Source organism: Pagrus pagrus (assembly GCF_965226575.1).
Source record: "Pagrus pagrus genome assembly, chromosome: 7".
Lineage (NCBI taxonomy): Eukaryota > Metazoa > Chordata > Actinopteri > Spariformes > Sparidae > Pagrus > Pagrus pagrus.
Window position 1 is genome coordinate 35,217,559 of NC_140191.1, and position 12,315 is coordinate 35,229,873.

Consider the following 12,315-nt stretch of genomic DNA (forward strand, 5'->3'; position numbering starts at 1 on the left):
GCAAAAAATGAAACAGAAACAAGTTCTTGCATATGACTTACCATTCTACGTCTTTCCTCGATATTCTCAAGGGTCCGTTTTCTGATCTCCTGTAATTATAAGAACACACAAGACATAAAGTCACATCATATTAGATAATAGAAGAGAAATTAAAAACCTGACCAAAAAGAAAATATACCTTCTGTTGGTCTGCTAATAGGGACTTGAGATATTCTTCATCCTGCTGGGAGCGTAGTGTTTGCGATTCCTGAAGGGACTAGACAAAGTTGATTATAGCATTTCTAAAGCATCACAATTAACAGTTAAAAATAAAATGTTGTGTTTATCATAAGAAATTATTACTTTACCTGGGCGGTAGAAACTACTTGACTTTGGCCTTCTACTGTGGTGGTCTCAGAGATCAGAGGTAGGAATGAGCTCTCTGGTATCACAGGCGGTTGCGGCAAATCCTGAGGTATTAGGGCTCAGATATTAATATTTGTTGATGGCATTCACATGATCATATGAGGCATCTTGCAAAACATTACGTTTCTTGTTCCAAAAGGGACTAACTTGAATGACTTTGACTAATTTAGTAATGCAATTGCTGAATGGCCTAAATAGTCAAATTACATCTGTCTTTTATCAAACACAGAAAAAAAGAGCTTCTTAAATTGTGTGCTGCTTTTCATATATTACCTGATGTGGCGCTACATTTTCATCAGACATCTGTAATGTTTGACTGGTAGAAGGAGAGGACAATGGGGCTTGGGGCATTCTAGTGGCTGATGTGCTCTGTGGATACAGACAAAGGCTTTACAAAAAACACCTGTAGATATCAGTAAGACAACAAAGTGACAGTGCTTTGATATTAAATGAATCCATACCTCCATTATTCGCACACGAGGCAATATGTAGAGCCTGCTTTTTCCAACAGCCTTTCTTAGCTCTCTCACAGAGCCAGTCTGTAGCTTTTTAAGCTTGCGCCACTTGCCTACCCTTGCCAACTCAAACCCAATCAAATTTAGACTTATTAGGGGATAACATTGGCAAATGAAGTTATTTAAGTCAGACAGTGTCCAATTTAATTCTATCTTTGAATTTTCTCCATCCACTGGGGACTCATGTACTGGTCTGCCTAAAGAAACAAGAAAAAAATATGCACATAAGTAACACATTTTCTACAAGTAATAATAAAAAATACCCACTCACTCATAGCTTTGACAGGTTGACTGAATATGTCTTAGGGCCTACTGCTCAGTGCTTATATTATTTGATTCTTTTGGTAACAGCTTTGATAAATGATACATACGTTTCGGATATTACAATGTCTTGGCCTATCTACCTGCCTATTACAAGACAACCATTGAAAAAAAAACTCCCTCATTGTAGAGATCAAGGTTCGATTTAATGACATTATCCACGGAGTTATGCAATGATACTCAACACTTACAGTACAAATAAACATGACTGGGTAGTAGAGATGACACCTACTGAAAAGTGATTGTATGAATATGGCAAATTTTAGGAGTTGCTGTATTCCATTCTATATTGCAAACTAATGTTTACCTAATCCATGACTGGCAAACTGCTGCAGATCAGCTGCAGAAGGAAGAGTATCAAAATGTGGGCCGGGAAGGAGAAAGAGTTTCGCCTGCCAAACAGGGTTTGCCCGCCTCCCAAGTGATCCTAACAAACACAAATTGGAAATACAGGGCCTGTCACTTCTTCTTTTTATATTTTTACTGATGCAACTGGCGAACATCTTTAACTTGCATGGACTGAAAGCTACCACATTATATGTGAAAAGAACAAACTGCAGAAGGCACAAAATTATACTATATATAAAAAAAGAAAAGCTCTAATACTCCATTTGTACTCCATTTGCTTTTCCAGTGCAAAACAAGAAAAAGAAAAAAAAGACAACTTCTAGGCTTAATTTCTCCAAAATGATACAGTAAAAATGTTTGATAATGAGTGAGGGAGTAGTCAGGGTGGTCCTGAGGTCAACTGTATCAACCATTGTCAGAACATCACAAAGTGATGTTACTGTACAGTAAAAATTGTTCGGTGTAAATAAAAGGCAATTTTACACACACACACACACACACACACACACACACACACACACACACACACACATATATATAGAAATACATTATCATAGCATACTACATACATGAACTTTTGAACACATTAACTTTTTATATTTAAATGCACGTGGTAATTAAGTATGATTCTTTCTGGCCTGGGTGAGCTGTGTGCATGCTAACTCGACAGCGCACACTGCCTGTGCATTCATGCCTTTGTGTATGTGCAACCGAAAAACTACATTCTGTTTATATCTGTGTAAAAGACAACAGTTAGCTATTGCTGTTACTGGTTTCTAATTTCGTTCCTTGTTTTTTTATATATCCATCTTTCATTAGTTATTTGTTTTCAGTCTTGAATGTAAGGATTTTCGATAGAAAATCGAATCGTTGCTAGCAAAGTCGTTTCTGTTTCCACACTCTTGAATCACGTAATTGAAGGAGAGAAGGAAGCGATCAGAAAACGGGCAGACGCAGATACATTATTAAGAGTAAACTAAAATATAATTTATGATTACATTATTATTCCCTCATTTGGAGGCTTAGCAGGCCCTGGCGGTCCGTCACTGTACAAAGGTACATAAAGTCTCTGCCTATAACTTACACAGTCCATATTGCTAGCATGCTAAAGCAATCATGCAAACTGACCTTGTGTCACTGGACGACGTCGGAAAAGTCGCCTTGTGGTAGAAAGTAAATCCTCCGGATCTCGGGATGCAAGTTCCTGTCTTGCACGAGAAGCTGCGTTAAAAAGTCGATCAAAAGTCGACGATCTGTCCGTTTCCCGGTCCATTCTGCATCCCGCTAGCTAGAGAATCCCGCTAAAATGTCTTGTGACAGTAACCGACTGTTTTTTTACACGTCAAAGCACTGCGTCAAAGCATACGTCAAAGCACTGCGTCAACAGTCATAGTTACTGGAATAGTTTTTTATTTTGGATATCTGAAATGAAAATTATGACTAGTAACAATTGGATTGAAGATATCTGAAATGGGAGTTTTTCCTAGTAAGAATTCAATTGCAGATATCCAGAATGCTCATTCTAGATATCCAGAATGTAATTGTGGATATCTGAAACCGAAAGCCCAATACACATGAATGGCAAAAGTGACGTCATTTGTCCTAGGAAGAATGACGTTGTGGACATCTGAAATGTTCTTTTTGACTAGGAAGAATTGAATTGCAGATATCTGCAATACATATCCAGTCTAGCTATTAAATGTTAAAACGGCCACTTATAATTTTTAAGGATTTAAAGATATCTTGAATTGAATTTTGACTAGGAGAAATAAAGCTTTAGATATCTTGAAATACAATTTCTACTAGTCAGAATGTGATTGCTGATATCTCTAATTGCCATTCTGACTAGTCAAAATTACATTTTGACTAGGAGAAATGCTATTATGGATATCTAAAATATAATTTTGGATAGTCAATGGGCCCTTTTTATGCTAAAATGGCGTCCTGTCTGCCCATCAACAGATATCAACAATACTTTTATGGATATCTGCAATTGTATTGTGCCTAGTCATAATTCTAATTGTAGATATCTGAGATTACATTTTTACTAGTCATAATACGAATTGTGGATATCAATAATGACATTTTTACTAGTCACAATGTATTTTTGGATATTCAAAATTACATTCTGGATATCTGGAATAGTTTTTTATTTTGGATATCTGAAATGAAAATTATGACTAGTAACAATTGGATTGAAGATATCTGAAATGGGAGTTTTTCCTAGTAAGAATTCAATTGCAGATATCCAGAATGTTCATTCTAGATATCCAGAATGTAATTGTGGATATCTGAAATTGAAAGCCCAATACACATGAATGGCAAAAGTGACGTCATTTGTCCTAGGAAGAATGACGTTGTGGATATCTCAAATGACAATTGTGGATAGGAAGAATGTCATTGTGGATATCTGAAATGTTCTTTTTGACTAGGAAGAATTGAATTGCAGATATCTGCAATACATATCCAGTCTAGCTATTAAATGTTAAAAGGGCTTGCCATAGAGGTAACGCACCACACCGAGGCTTCTTGTGCGAAATAAGACTGCATGGAAACCCTAAAGCGGATTTTTTTTTTTTTTTTTTTTTGGACTATCTTTTGAACAGACAAACTTGCTGAGGGCACTGGCAGGGCCGGACTGATCATGTGGGCAACCTACCTGGGGGGCCCATAGCAATAAGAGTACTGCCTAAAAAATTGTATGATTATATCTTTTGTAAAACCAGTAGATTTCCGCCCTTATTTATCTACTTTAGATCTTTTCTCCCAACACCTTTTTTTTTTTTTTTTTTTTTTTCCTCTTTCTTTCTCTTTTTCTTGTGGGACCAATTTTGGCAGGATACTCTGGTCTCTCAATGCCCAGTGCGTGTGGTACTTAATGTCCGCCACTCTGTTGGATCTCACTACACTCTAAAAAATAAAACATTGGGTCAACATAAAAAAATATGTTAACGTTTTCCACTAGAATTTTTAAGTTAAGCCAACTGCTGGCAGAATTACATTAATTCAAAGCAATATTTTGAGTATGGTGAACTACCTTTTAGGCCACAATAAAATGCATTTCTAAGTAACATGAACTTAATAATTGTCAACATGAATGCAAGTATTTAAGTTGATCCAACATAATGTTTTAAGTAAGGTGAAGAAGCTTTTTGGCCACAATAAAACACATTTCTAAGTAACATGAACTTAATAATTGTCAACATGAATGCAAGTATTTAAGTTGATCCAACATAATGTTTTAAGTAAAGTGAAGAAGCTTTTTGGCCACAATAAAACACATTTCTAAGTAACATGAACTTAATAATTGTCAACATGAATGCAAGTATTTAAGTTGATCCAACATAATGTTTTAAGTAAGGTGAAGAAGCTTTCTGGCCACAATAAAACACATTTCTAAGCAACATGAACTTAATAATTAAGTTGATCTCTGCAAGAGTTAAGTTGAGCCCTATAAGGACATTTTAGAACAGAAATTCAGACAATAATATTCAAATTAATTAAGCCATTTATTAACATTAACAGTAGCACTGAATCCTTAAAAGTGCATGCACTCAGAAACTTTATGAGGAGGAACAGTGTTATAAAATTATGTAAAACCCTGTGCATGAATCCATCCTTTGACCTGTACACAGGAAAATGATCCAAAACAAAAGAAAGGTGGCTGTACATTCAAGGCACTGATTTCAACATCAAATGAGCAAAGCTTCTTTCAATCAACTTTGGCAGTACTCAGATCATCATCTCTTCTCTCATCAATAGACTGCTCACACTCCTGACTAACTCCAGCAAAAATATCCAGCAAAAGAAGGCACTGCATATAAAGTTCAAAATACACTAACGCCCTCAGAGAACAGAGGTAATTCATATAATCACAGAAACAAAAGAACAAGTGTGTGTGTGTGTGTGTGTTATGTGAGCTTCTCCCTCACGCAAGGTCGACCAAGTCCGCTCTAGAAAATACCATACTTCAGATTCGTTACTTTAGAGCTGGCTTTTTGTCCATCGAGCTCAAGGCATAGCTTCTGGAATGCCTCAAAGGTAAATTTCAACTGCTTGGGATAGCTAAGGTTAATAGCATAGATTACTCCCATCAGCAAAGCACAGGATCTGGCGACATCAATCCCCTGCAGGATCTTGGTTCCCTCGATTATGATGGTTGCCAGGCCATCACCGATGATGGCAATCTTCATCATCTGCATCGCAAGGTCTGCGTCGAGCTCCTCCACATCCTTGCAGAAGAAAAGGTGTTAGGATGTATAAAATACATGGCTCAAGCTCTTCAGGGTGATGTGCATAAGGGAATGCAGGGTGACCATGTACTTCAACGCCTAGCCCACAGGAGGCTGGTGCACGGGATTGAAACGGCCATATCTCTACATGGGAAGGCTACAGAGACATGCAGTTCAAACAAAATTAAAAATTAAAAATGTACTCAATTACTTACCCGGTACTGTTTGAAAAGGTCCTCCTCCTTCTCTCCAAGATAGACTATGAGGCAGCGAATGGCAATTTCTCTCCGCCTTTCAACTGTGTTGTCCTGATTCATGGAAAAAACAGGTGTTCAATAAAAATCATATGCAAGTGTAACCCAAATCACGTTAGTTAGGGACCGAGCCAAAAGGCAAGACGGCGAGGACTCCTATTGTTATTGTATTGTTTCTTTTTTTATTCTACCGCCTCTTTGAGCCTCAGTTTGACCCCCTAAACCTGCTCAAAAACGCACCAAATTTGGAAGGCACACCAGATCTTGCGAAAAATTTGAGAAAATGGAAAAACAAACATCATCATACTCTCTAGTGCCACCTAGAAACACTAAAACTGCCACTACACCTGATAGGAATGTCGTAGAAAGATCAAACCAAAACTCAATTGTTTCTCTTATCAAGACCTACAAATCACATACTGACATCCCTGACCTGAATCCAACAGGAAGTGCACAACTTGCCCTTAAATGTAGGATTATCGCTGATTTTTGTCCACCGATAGGAATGTCGTAGAAAGATCAAACCAAAACTCAATTGTTTGTCTTATCAAGACCTACAAATCATGCCCTGACACCACTGACGTAAATCCAAAATGAAGTGCACAATTTGCCTTTAAATGTATGATTTTCAATGATTTTTCAGGCTACAGACTCAACTCAAATGTCAAAATGTAGCAACAAGTCTCATCTATAGATGTATGTAATTTGGTCAGGCTATGTTTTATCCTTTTTGATCTGCGCACCTACATGTGCACCCTATTCCTCTCCCATTCAATCCTGAATCTGCCTGCAATTGTGCAAATTCTGCAAATATGCAATTGACCTTGTTCATAGCAGCCATTTTGACAACTTACATGAAACAGTGAGGCAGAAACATATATTTAAAATAAAGGTCTATTCATAATAAAGTTAATCATTATACCTCAAGAAGCATGTCCTTAATTCGCCTTATCTTCAGGCCTGCAGCTCCTCCTTTTGATTGGGTCAAGGCCATCAATTTTGGGGTGCATTGGTCAAGCTTGGCCAGAAAGGTCGATTCAAGGCTGGTTGTTGTTATCCTCTTGAATTCTTCACTTATCTACAGGGCACACAGGTATCAAATCAAATCAAATCAAATCAAATTTTATTTGTATAGCCCAAATTCACAAATCACAGTTTGCCTCAGAGGGCTTTACAATCTGTACAGAGACGACACCCTCTGTCCTTCGACCCTCGATTCGAGTGAGGAAAAACTTGCCCCAAAAAAAGGCCCTTTTAACAGGGAAAAAAAATGCGGAAGAAACCTCAGGGAGAGCCACAGAGGAGGGATCCCTCTCCCAGGACGGACAGACGTGCAATAGATGTCGCATGTACAGAGCAGATCAACGAGATCACAATGTATTCGATTATAAGCGATGGTTGACAGGAGTGAAAGTACATAAAGATGTATTACAGCAATAATGATGAAATGCACATGGAAATGTGATTACTAGTGATAACAGTAGTAGTGATTAATGGTAAGGATGGTATGTAGTAATGCAGTACGATAATAGTAGTGTAACGTATGTAGCAGAGATGTGACTAATATTAGCGACAGTAGTGGTGGGTGTTAGGCAGGGTCATGGCAGTAGGCGCATCCACGATCAGGCAGGGCCATAGCAGTAGGCGCATCCACAATTAGGCAGGGCCATAGCAGTGGGCGCATCCACGATCAGGCAGGGCCATAGCAGTGGGCGCATCCACGATCAGGCAGGGCCATAGCAGTGGGCGCATCCACGATCCACGACCCGGGCGCGGCCATGGGAACGGTGGCCTGGACTATCTTCAGATGAGAGAATCAGTGTGTCATCGGTTGACACGGATGCGGTGTCGTCAACATAGTGCTCATCACAAGGCTGATCAGTCATGTTGGTCACATCAGTGTTGGTCACATCAGTTAAGGTTAAAGTTATTGTAGGCTCCTGGTCCTGGAGAAACACAACCTTGATTGTGTCCTTATCCTTGAGGTCAGTTGTAGAAAAAAGGGTGAAAAACTCACCGAAATCAACATCTTTATAGTGAAGACTGAAGTCTCTGGCAATGGAAAATGTATCACGAATGACTGAGTGAAGGTCATCCACTGTCTCAGGGATTCCAGATGGTAGCACAACTTTACGGACATCATGATCTGCAAGGATCACTCGGAGTTGAGCCGGTTGTGACATGATGCATCCTGTACACAAAATGTTTGACATGTTTCAGTAATTTTTAATAACAGCTAAATGGTGAATAATGTTAAGAGCATATTATATTTGACCTCTAGGTATGGAAATCAGGAACACATATACTGTATATACCAAGTCTGAACACAGTACGAAGACTGCGCTATGCAAGTTTGTATCATTTCATCTGAAAATCTCCACAAAGTATGGGCACCATCTATGGAACATAAATGCTGCGCTTAAGAGTCATAATGCTTGTTCCACCAAAGATGTAAGATATTAAGGGGAACATGTCTGATAGCTCAGCTGGCTCTATGACTTTCACAGGACCGTTTTTCTCAAGCACATAGCTCCTCAGATGCTCAACTGACCAAGCAGTCAGACCTTTCACAATGAATCCAACGCTGCCCTTCACAACCACAATTTGGATCAACTCCCCAAAATCTGGCAGACCACCAGTTGAACCATTAGCCAAGATCATTCCACTGGTGTACTTGGTGCTCCGGTAACATACACTTTTGGCTATCTGGACACATGTCTCGCCAGGAAACTTAGCCTGCAGTGCTTCTTGGATATCCTCTCTCAGCACACTAACATCCACTGTAGACAGTGTTGTAGCCTGTAGTGGAGGTCTGACAGCTCTGGAATCATGTTGGTTATAAGCAAGCAACAACTGATGCTTCATGGCGAGTGACAGCAGAATATTTCTAAAGCTACGAGTATGTCTGACAACACGCTTAAAAAAGCTGTGCTTTGCCTCAAACCGCATTGTCCACAGTGACACCAGAGGACCATAAGCCCTGATCAGTTCTGGATAATGCTCCAGGAAATGGTGTTTTGGGATGAGGCGTTGCTCTGGGAAAACCATGAGAAACCTGTGTTTATGCTCAGATATCTTACTTTCCAGGAAGCAAATGGTCTCCTCTGTGTGGACTTGGTTTACAACAAGCTCAACAATGTCTCTGAGCACAAGAAGCACTTCCCATGCTGGGTCACCTTCAGGGATTTTCGATCCAACCATGAGTGGCAGGAGTCACAGCAAAGTCCAGTTCTCATGGGCATTGCCGCCCACACTTTTCCGTTTGGCAAAGTTCACAGAGACAGGCTGTGGTGCATCGGTTTTGTCTGACCATTTATAGGGGAACTCTTTGATGCATTTGTTCAGCTCTTCAAGAGTGAAGTATTTATTCTGAATGAACACTCTGAGGCACAGTGCTATTTCTAGGGGCACTATACCTTCAAAGAGATCATGCAACACATCAGGCGGATACCCAGACGAAACATGAAAATATTTCAGTTTTGCTGTCAGTGCACACTGTCTCTTCACTCCATACACATGCACCAAACTATCATTCTCCTGTATAGCCTGAATATGCAGTGCGTGTTGTTCTTTCGTTCTGGGTGGGAATGCCCCTGTTCTCACTTCTCCATCTTGAAACTGAGACTTTTCACCTAGACAAAATCTGCAGACGTATGAACTGGAAAAGCTCTCAACAAATCCCCCCAAAGAATGGGCACCGAGATTGTCTGCAACCACACTAAACACTGTGCCTTTGACTCTTCTGCCCAATGCTGGAACATACAGTCATGATAGTATATTGAATCAATAGGCATAATTTGTGTGTCATCCAAGCTCAATAAAATAACAATTGCAAGTAAAAAGTCTAACAGAATCTCAGAACTTGATTTTTTATTTCACAACAATATATATATTTAAGTAGTGACTAAAGGTCCCTTGAATTAGTTTTTAGAGTGTATTAAACTTGTTACCTCTAACTTGGCTATGATATTTAGCCTCCTCAGATGTTAATTATAGACCTTTTTCGGCTCTGAGTTTTTTGAATAATATGTTCATTGGTTCCTTGCCCGTCACTATCTGGGCTATTTGGGTGGCATCTCACAATGGGGTTGTTTCTATATGAAACCTTGGCACTTTACTTTAGATTAGGTAGCCTGGTTTTACCTGTCAGGGTTGAGTATGCTAATACGCTTGTCGACAGGAAGAAGTATATGCCAACTCTTTTTTGGGGGGGGTGGGAGGTTTTTGAGGGTGGGCGGAGGGGCTATGGGTGTAGTAGCTTCTCTGATTATTTTAGTTTCAGTTTTGACCCCACTAGACGATTTGTCTTTTAAAGGATAACTACCGTTTTTTACAACCTGGACCTTTTTTCTAGCAAAAGATATGGTCATTTACTCACCCAGATAACTTTGGTGTCATTCGGCGTCGTTCGGACGAAATTAGATCCAGTGTAGCGCCGATATATCCATATAATGCGAGTAACGGGGCATGGACACACAGCCTCTATATAACACATTATCTGCCACGAAACTAGTTCATTTCACCAATATTTTGTTACGATATGCTAGTGCTATTCCCCTCTGAGTCCGAGCTCGTCTATTGTCAACATCCGGGGTCTGTAGGTTAAGCTACTACCTCTGACCTGGAAGATGTCGTCTCTGAGCTGTGCGCGCACCCGCGACAGCCCGGCTTGTTTACCTGTAGCTGCTACTGCTAGTTTGACCCTGGATGTTGATAACGGACGAGCCCGGACTCAGAGGGGAATAGCGCTAGCATATCGTAACAAAATATTAGTGAAATTAACTAGTTTCGTGGCAGATAATGCGTTATATAGAGGCTGTGTGTCCATGCCCCGTTCCTCGCATTATATGGATATATCGGCGCTACACTGGATCTAATTTCATCCGAACGACGCCAAATGACACCAAAGTTATCTGGGTGAGTAAATGATCTTTTGCTAGAAAAAAGGTCCAGGTTGTAAAAAAAGGTAGTTATCCTTTAAGGCACATGATATTATTTTGTTTTTTACATTAACCATTGACACTAATTGCTTGGCTTACTATACTGTTATGAAACGCTGAAAAGTCCTCAACTTTATCAGAAAGCACAAGGTTGACATTGCATTTCTGCAGGAGTCTCATTTAACTGATGCAGAACACTGTAAGCTGGGCAAACAATGGCAAGGCCAAATTTACTACTCCTCATTCACTTCTCAAGCACGGGGAGTAGCTATTCTGCTTAGAAAAGGGGTACCCATCCAACTGGAATACTTAGAGAAGGAAAGAGGGGCCGATATGTCTTGGTTAGAGGCTTTTTAGCCAATACATCAGTCACCATGCTCAACGTTTATGGGCCAAATCAAGATGACGCTGATTTCTTTGTGAATCTTTTTTTCAAAATAAATTGCTCCCCCACCGAACTAATCATCGGCGGTGACTTTAATTTGGTATTGGACCCAAACATGGATAGGTCCTCATTATCTTCTAAGCCTTTATCATCAGCAGCCAAGGTCCTTAAAAAAGAGGTGACAGATCTCAATATGATCGATGTGTGGAGGGCGAAGCACACTGACCTTCACAAGTACTCTTTTTACTCACACGTACATAACAGCTATTCCCGAATTGACATCTTTTTCATCCATGCAGGGATGGAGCACCTTGTTACGTCCTGTGAATATTTAGCTAAGATGCACTCAGATCACACCCCTCTCCTACTTGACCTGAACAACCAAGACCAAAACAACAGACCTAAACGCTGGAGGCTCCCTATCCATTTGGTTAATGACGAGAATTTTGTCAAACTAATTAACGAGCAGATAGATTTTTTTCTCACTGTGAATAAAGGCTCGGCCTCCCCATCCATAATCTGGGAGTCCATGATGGCTTACATCAGGGGTTCCACAATTAGCTACTCCTCATGGAAAAAAAAAACAATATCGAGCCCAAATTTTGTCCCTGGAGACTGATATTAAAACCCTTGAAAATGAACATTCCCACTCTAAAACACAGGCAATATTAGACAAACTAATCGCCAAAAGAGCGGAATATGATGTGCTTACAACACGTGAGGTAGAAAATGCAATGGCTAGGCTGAAACAGAGGTATTACGAACAAGGCGACAAATCAGGGAAGTTACTGGCCTGGCAGATTAGAAGAGAGGAGGCCGCCAGATACATCTCAGCTATTAAATCGCCAAGTGGAGATGACGTGGTCCGCAATCCCCAACACATTAACCAGGCCTTCACAGAATTCTACAAAACCT